The sequence below is a fragment of the Gouania willdenowi genome, chromosome 10 (assembly GCF_900634775.1).
Source record: "Gouania willdenowi chromosome 10, fGouWil2.1, whole genome shotgun sequence".
In the NCBI taxonomy this organism is placed as follows: domain Eukaryota; kingdom Metazoa; phylum Chordata; class Actinopteri; order Blenniiformes; family Gobiesocidae; genus Gouania; species Gouania willdenowi.
Window position 1 is genome coordinate 5,671,009 of NC_041053.1, and position 17,913 is coordinate 5,688,921.

Here is a 17,913-nt window from a genome sequence, read left to right on the forward strand (position 1 = left end):
GTGATGAGGGAAGAAATATCTGATGAGAATGAAAACAAAACAGATGTAGAACTTATTCCTAACCAAAAGCAACGGTTATCACAGAGAGAGAAGAGACCTCCAAAATATTTAGAGGATTACATATCAGATCTAAATATGAGTGATGTAACAAATGTGAACATTGATTATTGTTACAGGGCAGTATGTGGTGTTCCCCAGACGTATAGAGAGGCTTTGATGTCACCAGATGCATCTGGGTGGAAGCGTGCAATGCAGGAGGAAATGGATTCACTCAAAGAAAATGACACTTTCGAATTGACTACATCACCTGAGGGTAGGAAGATTGTTGGAGGAAAATGGGTCTACACCGTTAAAGAAAATGGTGGGACGGGAAAACTCCTAAAAGCAAGATATGTGGCAAAAGGCTATAGCCAGACTGAAGGTATAGACTATCATGAGACTTTTGCACCCACAGCAGATCTGACATCAGTGAGGGCGTTAATGCAGATAGCTGTGCAGAATGAACTCATAGTTCACCAAATGGATGTCAAGACGGCATACTTACATGCACCGATAGATGAAGACATTTACTTAGAGCAACCTGAGGGTTTCGAATCAACATCTGTGACAGGGGAAAAGTTGGTGTATAAACTGAAGAAATCCCTGTACGGCTTGAAACAATCCGGTCGGAACTGGTACAAACTACTAACTGATCACCTTGAACAAAATGATTTTGAGAGAAATCTGTCAGACCACTGTGTATATAGGAGGCAAGTCGGAAAAGACATTACTATAGTCATCATTTGGGTAGATGAACTGATCATTGCATCAAGCAGTAACGAAGAACTTAACAGATTTAAGGACAGCATGAAACATGAATTCAATATGAAAGATCTGGGAAGGATTTCACATTTCTTGGGTATTGAATTTGAGCAAACAAATGGGAAAATCAAAATGAGCCAAAAAGGATATGTAACGAAAATGCTTGAACGCTATGGAATGTCAGACTGCAAGCCTAGGACTACTCCATGCGAATTAAAGGTAGAGAGTAGTGAGAATGATCAAGACAGCAGCAGGGAAGTTCCAAATCCCAGAGAATATCGAGAGATAGTGGGTAGTCTTATCTACGCCATGACTTGTACCAGGCCAGATATTAGTTGGATAGTAAGCAAACTATCACAAACCCTTTCAAGCCCAAAAGCACAAGACTTTGTGGCTGCCAAACACGTACTAAGGTATCTAAAGGGCACAAGCGATTATGAGTTGTGTTTTCAGAAAACAACTGGAGATCTGAGTCTACTAGCATTCAGTGACTCTGATTGGGCATCATCACCCAACGACAGACGTAGTACTTCAGGGTATTGCTTTAGCCTGACAGAACAAGGTCCGGTAATCTCCTGGAAGTCAAAGAAGCAACCAGTCGTTGCATTGTCCACATGTGAGGCCGAATATATAGGCCTAGCAAATACCACCCAAGAAAGCATGTATCTGAGTCAGTTGCTGAGTGGTATGGATAACAAGATTTACACTTGCACTAAAATGTGTGGTGACAATCAGGGAGCGATTGCACTAACAAGGAATCCTGTTAACAGAAAGCGGTCAAAACATATTGACGTTAAGTACCATTTCATTCGGGATGCAGTGAATGAAAAGAAAATAAATATTGAATATTGTTCATCAGAAGAGATGGTTGCTGACATATTTACAAAACCTGTGTCAAAAGTAAGAATGTTGAAGTTCAAATGTTTTCTGTTTGGAAATGAATAGAGATGTAAGATGCCACTGACAGGTGATTTCATATGATGAGAACAAGTGGGGATGTTGGATTATGTGTTCTCATCTCATGTTATGTTTTAGCTTCTCCTTTTTCTTTTTCTTTTTGATTGTGAGTTGAGGATAATCTGTTTATTACAATGTTGATGAGTGGTCTATTTTCTTTTTACGCGCACGTATAATGTGTGATGCAATGTATGCTGCGCGCGGAGTGATTTGCTCTCTCTCCCCTGACCGTGATGATGGTGAACTGTGTGCCACGGAGTGTGCTTCTGATAAACGGGATTGTAAAGACGGAAAAACTGGAAATAAACACCAATGGGCAACTTCAACAAGTTTATTGATTTCTAGACATGAATGAAGAGAACATTTGGTTTATAAACATGGAAGCAGAGAGCGCAACAGGAATCTTAGGTGTTAAAACAGGAATTCACTCTTTGCTAAAAACTGTGAGTTGTTTGCAGCCTAAAATGTTGTTACTGACCCGATACCTCCAGTCCGCAAAAAGAAAATGATGAAATTCTCAAGGATTTACTCTCTGAATATGTTTTGTTCTTCGGCTTGTGCTGCCTTTTCACAAAATTTTATAGAAATTTTTCAGATTTTTTGGGAACGTTGTCATCTTTTTAGAGCAGATGGACTGTGTGAAAGGCTGCAGTGAAACTCTTCACATCCAACTTATTTTACTTCACCAGTCACACTGCTGTCAGTCCTGATAAAGACAGAGAACAACATGTACCATCAGAGAACAAACCAACAAGGAAAGAACATGATGTTGATGTGCTTCCATCAAGACATGAAAATCAAAATGAAGGTAAACTCACCCCCCCACACCTTAGGACCCACCTGCTTCACCCCAAAATTCACCTACTCCCACCTCATCCAGCTTCTCTCCTAGCCCTGCCTTCTTGGATTAAATTTACCAGATGAACAAGCTGGTTCTTGCTGGCACAAGACTGACACCCACCCACCCTTTACACCACCATGGTCCCATCTTCCCTCCCCTAAAGAACCAATCAGCACCACCCATCCCTCCTCGACAATACCAGGCCCAGGATCAGTCTTCTCCTCAGGCCAATTGTGTTCAACTTAGAGCGACACAGGTCTGATGTGTGCTGGGTCCGGACTGTAATAGCTCTATTTTTAGGAACAACCAGAAAAAGTCAGGGCCCTATGGAGTTAATGCAGCTTTTATAATTCCTGTGATGACAGGTAACACAGGTAAAATTGTTAAATTAAAGAAAAACAAAAAGCTTAATAGAGATAAAAATTTGACTCCTATAACATATCATCCAAAATTAGCTCTTCTTAACATTAGATCTCTTGTTAACAAGTCACTGCTAATTAATGATATTATTTTGACACATCACTTGGACTTTTTATTTATTAATGAAACGTGGTTGAATGATGGTATCAGTAATACTGTTCTCAATGAAAGTGCACCACAAGACTTTATTTATTTCAATAAGTGTCGTACAGGAAAGGTAGTGGAGTTGCTGCCATCTTTAAATCAATATTTCAGTGCAAAGAAATAACATTTGGTGATTGTATCTCCTTTGAATAGATGCCATTCTGACTGAAGCTAGTGTCTATATACACCAGAAAAAGGTCATCCTACAGGGTCTTGTCTCTAACCTTAGCTCATTACCATATATGGAATCAACTTGCTCTAGAAATAGTTGGAGATGAATACGACCTATCAATCAGTGAAACAGGGGGCTTGTTGTCTTGACCCCTCAATTTTAAATATATCTCAGTGGTACACTAACTCAGAAATGAAGGCCTCTAAGCTCTTCGCTGTGATGTATTGAAAACAGTTAACCTTTGTTAAAAAGAGTATACGCCTTTTAATATCAAGATGTTAAATACTTTGATACACTTCACAATAACATGGACAATACTGCCAAATAACTATATGCTTTAATGGACACTTTTGGTCTTATACAACATGTGACTGGTCTGACACACACTGAAGGTCACACTTTGGTTCTGGTTATCTCTAAAGGTGTTGATATCTCTGCTGTTGATGTAAGAGACTTAGCTCTATCTGATCATTTCTGTGTCTTTTTTTAGTTAGAGACTGTAGCATCTGTTCCCCCTACTTCTGTGTGTTTAAAGAAAAGGTACATACTGTAAATGACAACACATGTGCACAGTTTATGGAAGCCATAGCGATTACGCCAACCCTGAGTGCTGAGAGAGTTGATAATCTTTTGGATGAGTTTAATACAAAAGTCAAGTTTGTAATGTCATAGATGTGGTGGCTCCAATCAAAACTAAGAGAAAACCAAACACACAGAAAACACCAAGGAGCAGGACTGAGATAATGCAGAATTTTAAATCTGATTGTAGAAGCGCTGAGCATAAATAGAGATCAAAACTACAAATTCGTCTAGAACTGTACAAAATAAGTCTGCGTAAATTCAATACTTTTCTGAAATTATTGCTAAAAATGACAACTTTGTTCTCCATGGTTTTCTGTAATTGAAAAGCTCACAACTTGGATCTAAGTGCTGCATTTGACACTGTAGATCATACAATTTTGTTGCACAGATTGTAAACATGGGTTGGACTAAAATGGAAAAGTAATGCAATGGTTTAAGTCATACTTGGAGGAGCGAAGTTATTTTGTAAGCATTGGAAACTTTGAATCTGACAGATTACCAATGTCCTGTGGGGTTCCTCAGGGATCTGTTCTTGGACCTCTTCTGTTTAGCCTTTATATGCTTCCTTTAGGACACATTTTACAGAACTGTAAGGTTGCTTATCAGAGCTACGCAGATGACACACAACTATATCTATCACTGAACCCAGATGACTATGGACCCATTGAGGTGTTGTGTGACTGCTTAGAAAAAGTAAACTGCTGGATGAGTGAAAACTTCCTTCAACTAAATCATGACAAGATGGAGGTGATTGTCCTTGGTAACAAGGAAAAGAGTGGTCTTCTGACAGGAATCCCCCAAAAGAGCATCAAACATCTACAGCTGGTTCAGAACGCTGCAGCTCGGGTCTGAACCAGAACAAAGAGAATACATCAGTGAGATGTTAGTCAGGTATGAATTCAGCAGGTGTCTCAGATCTATGGACACAGGTCAGTGGAGCTGAAGTCAGCATCCAATGTGAACAAGTTAAAGGAACTCTTTTTCTCAATTACGTATGATTGAGAGATTTTTGGTCATGTTGTTGAATTAATGTGTTTGTTGGTGATTTTAAATAATTTTACTGATGATTTTAAAGATTTTTTTTGTTTGTTTTTTTGCTGATTTTATTGTTCTTATATATTTTAAGCTGTTGAATGTTTTCTGTTACACTTTTTAATCATGAAAAGCACATTGAGTTGCCTTGTGTATGAAATGCGCTATACAAATAAATTTACCTTGCCTTGCTTATGCCTGATGGCATAAAATTGTTCTAAAAAGTCCTTTTATGTGTTTTTTTAATAAAAAGGTGGACATATTTTGGTTTATTGATAATACATTAAACACATTTTTTGCTATACACATTTTCACTACAGGTATTCTTTAATATGGTTAACTGCGCCAGCTATTGTTATTAATTTAATATTTTTCCACTGTATTTGCGCTAAATATCACACAAATTTTTGCGTAAGATTTTAACGTCTGTCCATTTGCTAAAGTTGCTACACATTAGGTTATCTGTTTTACAGTAGAAAACAACATGTACATTTCTGATATTGACATATAAGCTGCCATTGTAATCTGTGTAATATCCCTATTTCCATTTCAGAAAGTGAACTCTGTCTTATCACATCATGTTACATCCTGTTTTGCTTTATAATTAACATTTTTGTCTCTTTGCCAAACCGTTCTCATTGGAAAAAGTGTGTGTAAATGCATGATATTGGCTTAATATATATATATATGTATATATATATATATATATGTATGTATATGCCATAAGGTAGGAAAAATCAGGTATTGTGTAGTATGAAATAGGTGATATTTGATCGATTGGTGATATTATTGATGATCATATTTTGTTATATCCTCTGTTTCTCTCTGCAGGTGCCTAGAGCTGTAGCCATGACCATGTCTTTCGCTTTTTATGTCTGGGAGAAGATTAAGTTCCTGGCTTGGATGTAGTGAGGCCACTCATTGGATTACAGCAGTGAGACCCAGGACAGAAGGCTATTGAAAATTGACATCGCTTGTATCAAAAACACATTGCTTATCTCCCTTTCGGCTCCCCTGCCAGCCAAGGTTGTCTCATCTCTTATCACCAGGAAGTTTCTGCAGACGGCGGCACTTACCCCCACTCCCTCCCCCAGCTCCTTCCCTACATTCCCACCTGGAACTGTTGATGCTGAACTGTTGCCACATGTCATCTGGCTGTTGTCAGTAACGCAGCTACAGGTCTTCAATTTCAAATGCCTTCGTCGGCCATCTTCCCGCCCCCCTCCCATCCGTGCTACATGGAGGTGTGGTAGCAGCGCCCATCGGCAGCACGCCCATGTCCCCAAATGGCTGGAATCCTGTTCTTTCCTCCGACCCAACCCCCTCCCCCAGCCCACCTCCTACCCAACCCTACCCACGTGCCTCGTCTCATGTTCTTTGACTGTGTTCTGCTTAAATTTATGTTTGCGGAGGTGTTTTTTTCCTGGTTTTACACTGCCTTCTCTGTTTAGGCAAACCAGTCTCAAACTGGCTGCTTTTCCCCTCACCTCTCCTCCAGTTGGTCATCCCTTTTCCACCTAAATATGTGAGCGCCGCAAATGGCTGCTCCAATGTGTTGATGTGTATTCTTTCGCTGCAACTACAAAGTCAAATTCCTAGTATTATTCTAAACTGTACCTGGCAAATAAAGCATTCTGATTCTGATTGTGATTCTGATTAATTAACAAGCAAAATGTCAATTTCACAGTCAAATGTCTTCAAACGTCCACTGCATTTTTTTGTATTCATAATACAAAACAGACAAAAACAGACCAAAAATAAAAAAATAAATAAATTGGGGATAAATAAAAAAGTGCCTTGTGAAGTCTACTTAGTCTATTTTCAGAGTAAATTTTATTCATGTTTTGAAAGTTATCTCTAATTGTTATTTTTTCATCTAAAATTTACTCTACCGTTCTCAAAGATTTATTTTGGGTGAGATTTGTTGTTTCCATGCCCTTGTCACCTGCTTCATGGCTGCAACACACAAAACATTAAGTGGAATATCCGCCTTGTTTACTATTAACCTTACATGTATTCTTAAAAGGTGTTCTAATTTCAGGTTTTGATTTTGTCCAAAAATATCTGTCAGTCCCTTTTTCTCCAGAGTATCACATATACAGTATAAATACATAAAGTACCTCATGCTCACCTTCCAGACAAATTCTCTCCAATATTTGGAAAAAGTTGTCTTTAGGTTTTCATGCAAGATTTTTTTCCATTCCTCAACCTAAATGCTAATGTTTAAATCTTTCACCCAAAAAAAGAAAATAAATAAATAAATAAATAAATCTTTCACCCATTTTTCTCTTACCTTGTTTTCAATTAAACATTGTTTTTCTAATATTTTATATTGGAGAGATTTACTTTAGCTTTCTTTGTATTTTGGACCAAATACTCTAATATTTCATTTGTCGTTTCATTCATCTCTGCATGTTGAATAAGGCAAGGCAAGGCAAATTTATTTGTATAGCGCATTTCATACACAAGGCAACTCAATGTGCTTTACATGATAAAACATTCAATTGTTTAAAATCAATAAGAACATTTAAAATCAGGTAACTTCTTAGCTGTAAAAACTTAAAAAAATGTTTTTAGTTTAGTTCATAAGTTGCAGCTATTGTTTCAAATGAATCTATTGTATTGTTTGTAATTAATTGTGAGTATGTTTTATAGCCCTTTGCTGGCCCACAAATCTAATATTTTGTGAGACTTATTTGGTATGAAGTCAGGATCGTGTGCCATTTCCCTGACGTGTACACGTTCACTATTTATCTTTAGTACTTTCCACCTTATAATCGGTAATGTCCCTGTTAAGGTGTTGAGCTTAATGGAGTACTTTGTGTGTGCACATAAACGACACTTTCATCGGGTCCGATCATCAACGTCCTCTCTCCGAGGATACTTTATTTTCTTCTTCTGAACACATAACTGCTGCGGTGTTAAACACTACACAGCATCAGAGCGCCCCAAGGGGAGAACATGCGCTACAACATCCAACCTCTACAACACAGCCACACAGAGTAAGAGCACAGATATATACAATCTTAACAGTCCCTATTGATAACTTGGACATTTCTTGTTCTAAATGAATCCATTTGACCTCTGTTTCCCCTTTCATTCATTGATACCAAATTGATTTTGCTATTAGTATTGGTAATGCCTGAAACAGGCACAAGAATCTTGGTAGTACCATCATTTTTAGTATTTCCACTCTGCTCAGTATTCCATCTGGTATTAGCTTTTATCTATTTAAGTCCTGTTGTATTTTGTTTTCTAACACACCATAATTACTATTACACAGCTCTTCTAAGCTCTTCTAAGTTCTTCCTAATCAAACCAAATATTTTATTTTCTGTGCCTCCTGGTTGCATCCTTTTCTTTGATTTACATTCAAACCGTGTGATTTTTGCAATTATATCAGCGGAAAGTGTTATAAATGTGCTTTTAGTCAATTTTCAGAAATGAGTAGTTTGATCACCATGGCAGATGTCCCTAACCTTTGTGGCCGTCAGATTATTACATCACCTAGTTGAAGTGCGTCTGATTGTCAAAACTAACGTGATGGCCTTTTCCTAACTCCTCTCCTAACACCTTTCTGTAATCCTGTGACGTCATCCACAGGGTTATGGAAAATTGGATAGGAAAGGAGATAGGAGGGACATTCGGATGCAGCCATTGTCTATGTTACTCTCCAATACATATATACAATACATAAACAATATAAATAAAATGTGAAAAAACAACTCCACCGAGAACTTGTAGTGTAATTAAAAAAAAAGTTTATACCAATCACACGCTGTTTTTTTTTTCACTTTGTCTGCTCATGCTGTTTAAGGTCAACACTACAAGAAGTGCAATCTTTTGAAGACAGCAATGCATATTTTGTTATTGCAATTAAATAAATTAATGTATTTTATTGCATAATTGTGATCATCACCAGCCCTCCCTAAGGAAGGGTAAGAAACACTTTATTAAAGGGAGGATATAAAAGAGAGGGCAGTGTTACACTAGATGAGGAGGAAGGAAACAGGGAAGAAGGAGTAAGGGTAGAAAAATGGAAGGGATGGGGAAGAGTTGACTGTTTAACACAATCACACGCACTTTTATAGCAATATACACCTTTGTTGTTTAACAAAATGCAAATATTTATGGACAATACACTAACAACAAAAAAGAAACTCCACAGAAAACTTAAAGCAGTATAATTAATTTGTGGTATTTAGAGCTTTAGGAACAACATGCTGCAGCTGCTTCACATCACCACTACTTCTTTGTTATGTGCAAATGCAATGGACGTCCACCTTCAAAAGTGGGCCTTTCAAGGTTAGGTTTTTCAAGCTTTGGGTAGAAAATTGGAGCTTGCCTTTTAAGCAGTAAACGGTATAGCCTATCTCGGAACTTATTGTCCTCAAAATGGCATTGTTCTGGATGGATTCCCTGACATAAAACTGATGCGAACGTTATTGCAAAGAGGTCGCAAGTGCTCGAGGAATACTGCTTTTGCACAGCAGGCCTCTTTATCACAAAGTTTGGTCCATTTGGTCAAATCAGCCAAGGCATGTTGTATTGCTTGATATAAGAGACAAGACTGTAAGCCGTCAACATCAGGGAACCTTTGACTTAGATGAATGCTTGTAAGCATTGATTTCATCCCTGGTGAGCCAGTAATGTGGATGTAGGACCTGCAGCAGCTCTTGCTTTTGAGGAAGAAATAAGATCAAATTTTCCGTAGCCTATAGCGTTTCATCTGGAAAAAAAGTTCTATCAAACAGGTCCATGACCTCTTCGGACCTTGACGTGCCTTTTTCTGTTTTGAAGTAAAATCCACCTTACAAAAATATAAGGGTAAGAATAATTCTCTTAAAATAATTTTATGGTTATTCTTACAGCTCTTTCAAAAATATACTGACATTCATTTCAATTCAATTCAACTTTATTTGTATTGCACAAATTACAACAAAGTCATCTCAATGCGCTTATCAAAATATAAAATTCATAATAAGAAAGAAAAAACCCAACAAGATCCACATAAACAAGCATTTAGTGACGAGAAGAAACAACTTCCTTTAAACAGGAAGAAATCTCCGTTAGAACCAGGTTCAGAGGTGGCAGCCATCTACCTCGACTGGTTGGGGTTAGTGGACAGAAGTACCAATAGAACAGGATAGAGAGATAGAATATCAGAGTGTCCCGACTAGTTGAGCCGTGAACCACATCAGGAACTGACATCATCAGCTTCATGACACCTGAAACAGAGAAGAGAGAGAAGAGCGAGGAGAAGACACTGACTGCAGAAAAACATGATACAGTATCATCAAGTCAGCCTGTCTTGGCCTTGGGCCTCACTCCCAGTGGCCTAGTCAATACTTATTATAGAAGTGACAAATCTCTTTCCGTTTATTGGTAAGTTTACAGCGACTCCAAGGTCTGTAAATGCCACCATTCACAGACAAACCCATGTCCGCTGTAGTGGTTAGGTTATGTTTTGATTCAGTCCTATTTATGCGGACTGTCGTGTTTATTGAACCAGAAAATGTGACCGTTTACAGACGACCCCATGTCCACTCTAGTGGTTAAGTAATGTTATGATGACATGCCATTAATATTTAAGATGGATGAAAATGGCTAAATGTATTGAGATATTTAAAAACCTTTTCAAGATCCCTGCCATCTTTGTCAGGAAAATGTTTTTTACCAGTTGATTTTTCCACTTGGTGTGATAACTATACATTCTTTATCACAAATGTTAAGAAAAATTGTGTTAGGCTGTTTAATTTGTCAAGCATCTATTGTCTTAAAAGAGAATGTTAAGAGAATCAATAATTCAAGTTATTGGACATTCTTTTCCTGATCTACGGCATGTTCATTGCAATTTAACGCCATTTCTCTTTTAGGATGTGATGCTCCTTTCAAGGTACAGATTTTTAAAAAGCACAAACAAGGCAGATTTAGTGACGTTGAAAAGCTCACAACCCCCCCAGATCAGGTAGCCCCTGAATTACTGTCAGCTGGAAAATGCAATGAATTTGCTGTATATTTCAATGAAAAAATACAATCAATAAGGTAAAACATCAGAACAAACCAGCAAAATAACAAAAATCTTGAACAGCTTCAACCACTGAGGGATGAGTCAACTACAATGTTAGAGTTTATTACAGTAAACCAAAAAACAATAGAAGAAACTGTTCAGCAGCTGAATCCATCAACGTGTTGCCTTGAAACATAACCTTCATACTTCTTTAAAACTGTTGTAAAGTCAATTGTCACTGATTTGTGTCAGAAAATTAACTGCTCATTCCAATCAGGCACCGTACCAAAATCCATGAAAGTAGCTGCTGTGAAACCTCTGTTAAAAAAAGAGAACACTCTATCCCTCTATACTGAATAACTATAGACCAATGGTCAACCTTCCATTCATGGTCAAGATCATTGAGAAGGTGGTCTTCAACAAAAAACTGAGTCAATAATTACCATCAACAAAATATTTGATAAATTGTTCTCATCACAGAACAGAAACTGCTCTGATCAAAGTGATCAATAACATAAGGTTGAACACAAAGTATCTGTTCTCATTTTATTGGATCTAAGTGCTGCATTTCAAAATCAGAATCAGAATTCCTTTATTGATCCCAGGGGGAAATTGCTTTTGTTACAGCCACAGAACACATCACAAATAAAGAATAAAAACATTAACAAAGACAAAGAAGAATAAACAAAGAAATAAACAATAATAAGTGTATAATTAATTAAAGACTGTTAAAATAGGATTAGAAACACAACACATTACAGTAGTAGAAAAAAGTAGGAATAGATAATAATAATAATAAGAATAATAAAATAAATAAGAATAATATACAAATATATACCAATATGATTCAGATATTTACAAAATAATACAAATATACAAATGTGATTTAGATATATACAACAATCAAGCTGTGAAGTTACAAAGATAAATTATACAGTTTGATCTCCACAGGCAGGAATGAGTTCCTGTGGTGTTCTGTGGAGCACTGTGGTTGGATCAGCCTGGTGCTGAAGGTTCTAAAGGTGCTGAAGGTGCTTCTGTGACTGACCAGCACATCATAGAGTGGGTGGAACATGTTGACCAAGATGGCCTTCACCTTGGACAGGCTCCTCCTCTCTGTCACCACTGTCAGAGAGTCCAGTTTAATCCCCACAATGTCACTGACCCTGTGGATGAGTCTGTTGAGTCTGTGACCCTCAGTCTGTTCCTCCAGCAAACAACAGCGTAGAGGATCACACTCTCCACCACTGACTCATAAAACATCCTCAACATTTTCCTGCAGATGTTGAAGGACCTCAGCCGTCTCATAAAATAGAGGAGGCTTTGGTCCTTCCTGTAGAGGGAGTCAGTGTTCCTCCCCCAGTTCAGTTTATTGTCAATCACCACTCCCAGGTATTTGTTCTCCTCCACGATGTCCACACTGACCCCCTGGATTGAGACAGGGCTGACTGGCCTCTGTGGTTCTCCTCAGGTCCACAATCAGCTCCTTGGTCTTTGTCTCATTGAACTGTAGATGGTTCAGCTCACTCCATGTTAAAGCTGTCCACATCAGCCCTGTACTCCACCTCGTCCCCCCACCTGATACATCCAACCACTGCAGAGTCATGGGAGAGAGTACAGTCCCTTGAGGGGCCCCGGTGTTGCTGACCACTTTGTCAGACACACAGTGTCTCAGACATACATACTGTGGTCTGCCAGTTAAGTAGACCACAATCCAGGACACAATGGAGGAGTCAACCTGCATCTCTGTCAGCTTCTCACCCAGTAGAGCCGGACGGATGATGTTAAAAGCACTGGAAAAGTCAAAGAACATGACTCTCACAGTGCTCGCCGGCTTGAGAGTAGACATACCACTCTTTCAAAATGCCTTTTTTTTCTCTCTCTCTTGTCTGCACATGCTGTCAAAGGTCAACACTACAAGAAGTGCAATTTTTTTTAGACAGCAATTTTTGTTATAGCAAATAAATAAATTGCATTATTTTATTGCATAATTGTGACCATCACCAGCCCTCCCTAAGGAAGGGTAAGAAACGCTTTATTAAAGGGAGAATATAAAAAGAGAGGCCAGTGTTACACCTAGGTGAGGGGTGGGGGGGAGTAGAGGAGCGATGAAAGGTAGAGAAATGGAAGGGTGGGGAAGAGTTGATTACTGCAAAGTGAGAGTGAGATGTGAAGTTGTAGGCGTGAGCCTTAACTATAATGGTGGTGGCTGTGGGCAGAAGGAAGGAGTGAGTGGTAATAACTGAAACAGGTTTTTGGGATCAACGTGTCTAAAGTTAAGCCCACTACAAGTTTTATCCCACAGTCCAAGGCATGCTAGTGCTAGACCGATGTATGTGCAAAAAACCGCCACTGCAAACCCGGGGCAGCGCTCAGCCAGAATAGCAGAAAGAGCGGGGGCCGCATCCGGTTCGCGGCGCGCGCAAACCGGAGGCGGTAATTTGGGTACCGCCCTAGCAGGGGCTACCCCACGCCGCACCCACTCGTATGTAAGAGCGCGGCCCGCACCACCCACCCCGGAAGACCCCCACCAGGACCGGCCAAGCCAGCTGGCCAAGCCCGCCGGTCCCCAAGAACACCCCCCGGACTGGAACCCCCAAGGGTGAGACCCCGGGGGAAGCCCCCCGGGGAGGCCCAAATATGTGATCCTACGCACCTTCCTGTTATGGTGCCTCTCCATTCCCCAATGGAATGTATGAGGTGCAATTAAAAGAAAGGGGATGGAGGGGAGCAGTGCTCACCGTCCAACATTTGTGTATATATGTGTATGTGGTGAAAATAGATTCGGAGGGTGACCACTTCGGCCCCACGGGGCACGGCGGCAACCCCACCCCACAGATGCGGTCAGGCACCAGCCACACCCCCCAGCAGTGCAGGGGGCGACCCCCTGCGGCACGCCAGCCTAAAGCAACAACAACAAGGGCGACATTAACAGCAACATTAACAGCAACAACAGCAACAAGGGCAATGTCAGCAGCATCAACAGCATCAATAACAACAGTATCATGGCTCATTCCTCCTAGGGGGTATTTCTGTCAGTGTCAACTTGCTTTGCTGAGCCAGTGAGCTTCAAGTTGAGAAGAGTTTGATGACATGGGGAAAGCCAGCATGGACATGGACAGCTTGGGTAAACCTGGATCAACATGTAAACATGGTTCTTTTAAGCACACTTTGATTAAATACTCTCCTGTTCTTTTTCCTTCCTCTCTCGCTGATATATACATGTTGTAGTATACATGTTGTAGTGTAAATGGTGTAATATACATGTTGTAGTATACATGGTGTAGTATACATGTTGTAGTGTAAATGGTGTAGTATACATGTTGTAGTATACATGGTGTAGTATACATGTTGTAGTGTAAATGGTGTAGTATACTTGTTGTAGTATACATGGTGTAGTATACATGGTGTAGTATACATAGTGTAGTATACATGATGTAGTATACATGTTGTAGTGTAAATGGTGTAATATACATGGTGTAGTATACATGGTGTAGTATACATGTTGTAGTGTAAATGGTGTAGTATACATGTTGTAGTATACATGGTGTAGTATACATGTTGTAGTGTAAATGGTGTAGTATACTTGTTGTAGTATACATAGTGTAGTATACATGATGTAGTATACATGTTGTAGTGTAAATGGTGTAATATACATGGTGTAGTATACATGGTGTAGTATACATAGTGTAGTATACATGATGTAGTATACATGTTGTAGTGTAAATGGTGTAATATACATGGTGTAGTATACATGGTGTAGTATACATTTTGTAGTATACATGTTGTAGTGTAAATGGTGTAGTATACATGTTGTAGTATACATGTTGTAGTATACATGGTGTAGTATACATGTTGTAGTGTAAATGGTGTAGTATACATGGTGTAGTATACATGGTGTAATATACATGGTGTAATATACATGGTGTAGTACACATGGTGTAGTATACATGGTGTAGTTTACATGGTGTAGTATACATGTTGTAGTATACGTGGTGTAGTATACATGGTGTAGTATACATGGTGTAATATACATGGTGTAATATACATGGTGTCGTATACATGTTGTAGTGTAAATGGTGTAGTATACATGTTGTAGTATACATGGTGTAGTATACATAGTGTAGTATACATGGTGTAGTATACATGTTGTAGTATACATGTTGTAGTATACATGGTGTAGTATACATGTTGTAGTATACATGGTGTAGTATACATGGTGTAGTATACATAGTGTAGTATACATGGTGTAGTATACATGGTGTAGTATACATGTTGTAGTATACATGTTGTAGTATACATGGTGTAGTATACATGTTGTAGTGTAAATGGTGTAGTATACATGTTGTAGTATACATGGTGTAGTATACATGTTGTAGTGTAAATGGTGTAGTATACATGTTGTAGTATACATGGTGTAGTATACATGGTGTAGTATACATAGTGTAGTATACATGGTGTAGTATACATGTTGTAGTGTAAATGGTGTAATATACATGGTGTAGTATACATGGTGTAGTATACATTTTGTAGTATACATGTTGTAGTGTAAATGGTGTAGTATACATGTTGTAGTATACAAGTTGTAGTATACATGGTGTAGTATACATGTTGTAGTGTAAATGGTGTAGTATACATGGTGTAGTATACATGGTGTAATATACATAGTGTAATATACATGGTGTAGTACACATGGTGTAGTATACATGGTGTAGTTTACATGGTGTAGTATACATGTTGTAGTATACGTGGTGTAGTATACATGGTGTAGTATACATGGTGTAGTATACATGGTGTAATATACATGGTGTAATATACATGGTGTCGTATACATGTTGTAGTGTAAATGGTGTAGTATACATGTTGTAGTATACATGGTGTAGTATACATGGTGTAGTATACATAGTGTAGTATACATGGTGTAGTATACATGGTGTAGTATACATGTTGTAGTATACATGTTGTAGTATACATGTTGTAGTGTAAATGGTGTAGTACACATGGTGTAATATACATGGTGTAGTATACGTGGTGTAGTATACATGGTGTAGTATACATGGTGTAGTATACATGGTGTAATATACATGTGTAATATACATGGTGTAGTACACATGGTGTAGTATACATGGTGTAGTTTACATGGTGTAGTATACATGTTGTAGTATACGTGGTGTAGTATACATGGTGTAGTGTAATGGTGGTAGTAATACATAGTGTAGTATACATGTTGTAGTATACATGTTGTAGTGTAAATGGTGTAGTATACATGGTGTAGTATACATGTTGTAGTGTAAATGGTGTAGTATACATGGTGTAGTATACATGGTGTAATATACATGGTGTAATATACATGGTGTAGTACACATGGTGTAATATACATGGTGTAGTATACGTGGTGTAGTATACATGGTGTAGTATACATGGTGTAGTATACATGGTGTAATATACATGGTGTAATATACATGGTGTAGTACACATGGTGTAGTATACATGTTGTAGTATACATGGTGTAGTATACATGGTGTAATATACATGGTGTAGTATACATGGTGTAGTATACATTTTGTAGTATACATGTTGTCGTGTAAATGGTGTAGTATACATGGTGTAGTATACATGTTGTAGTATACATGGTGTAGTATACATGGTGTACTATACATGTAGTATACACGATGTAGTATACATAGTGTAGTATACATGGTGTAGTATACATGGTGTAGTATTCATTTTGTAGTATACATGGTGTAGTATACATGGTGTAGTATACATGTTGTAGTATACACGATGTAGTATACATAGTGTAGTATACATGGTGTAGTATACATGATGTAGTATAAATGGTGTAGTATACATGTTGTCGTGTAAATGGTGTAGTATACATGGTGTAGTATACAAGGTGTAGTATACATAGTGTAGTATACATGGTGTAGTATACATGATGTAGTATAAATGGTGTAATATACATGTTGTAGTATACACGATGTAGTATACATAGTGTAGTATCCATGGCGTAGTATACATGGTGTAGTATACATGTTGTAGTATACAAGGTGTAGTATACATAGTGTAGTATACATGTTGTAGTATACACTATGTAGTATAAATGGTGTAGTATACATGTTGTAGTATACACGATGTAGTATACATAGTGTAGTATACATGGTGTAGTATACATGATGTAGTATAAATGGTGTAGTATACATGGTGTAGTATACACGATGTAGTATACATAGTGTAGTATACATGGGGTCACAAGAAGCGATTAACACCTCACGACCAGTTCCCAAACAGCAATCGTATGGTTGTAAGGAAATCAAACATATATGAAATCCTGGTCACTCCTCGTCAGGGTTTCTCAGAGTTGAAGCAGTGCCATGGACCAGCTTACCTCAAACTCTCACACTGTACATGCACCAACACCGTAGGACTGCTGTACAACTGTCCAGATAGTTCCTGGTCCATCGCATTGCCGCCTTTTTTACTGAGATTGGCGAGTGTCTCGCCACTTCCGGATTCTTCTTCTTCTTCTGCTGTTTTTATGGCGATGCTTCAGAGTTCATTTTCTTCTTCTTCTTCTTCTTCTTCTTCTTCTTCTTCTTCTTCTTCTTCTTCTTCTTCTTCTTCTTCTTCTTCTTCTTCTTCTTCTTCTTCTTCTTCTTCTTCTTCTTTATGGATGTACAGTGTTGGTCCGTATAGTGTGAGAACATGAATCATGAGTTGCACACATGTGGACTCTGCAATTGAGTCGTACAGTTTGAACACACTTTTTGTTAACCGTAAGTCGAAGCTACTCAAATTTACAGATTTATGTTGATTTATTTATTTTTCATTTCAAATTCTTCAAGTTGTATTTAAGGCCAAGAGTAAATTATTTCCTGGAAACATTCAAAAGCTCTTTATTGAGAGGGAAGGGGTTTACACACACTGAGGAATAAAGGACATTTACGTCTTGTT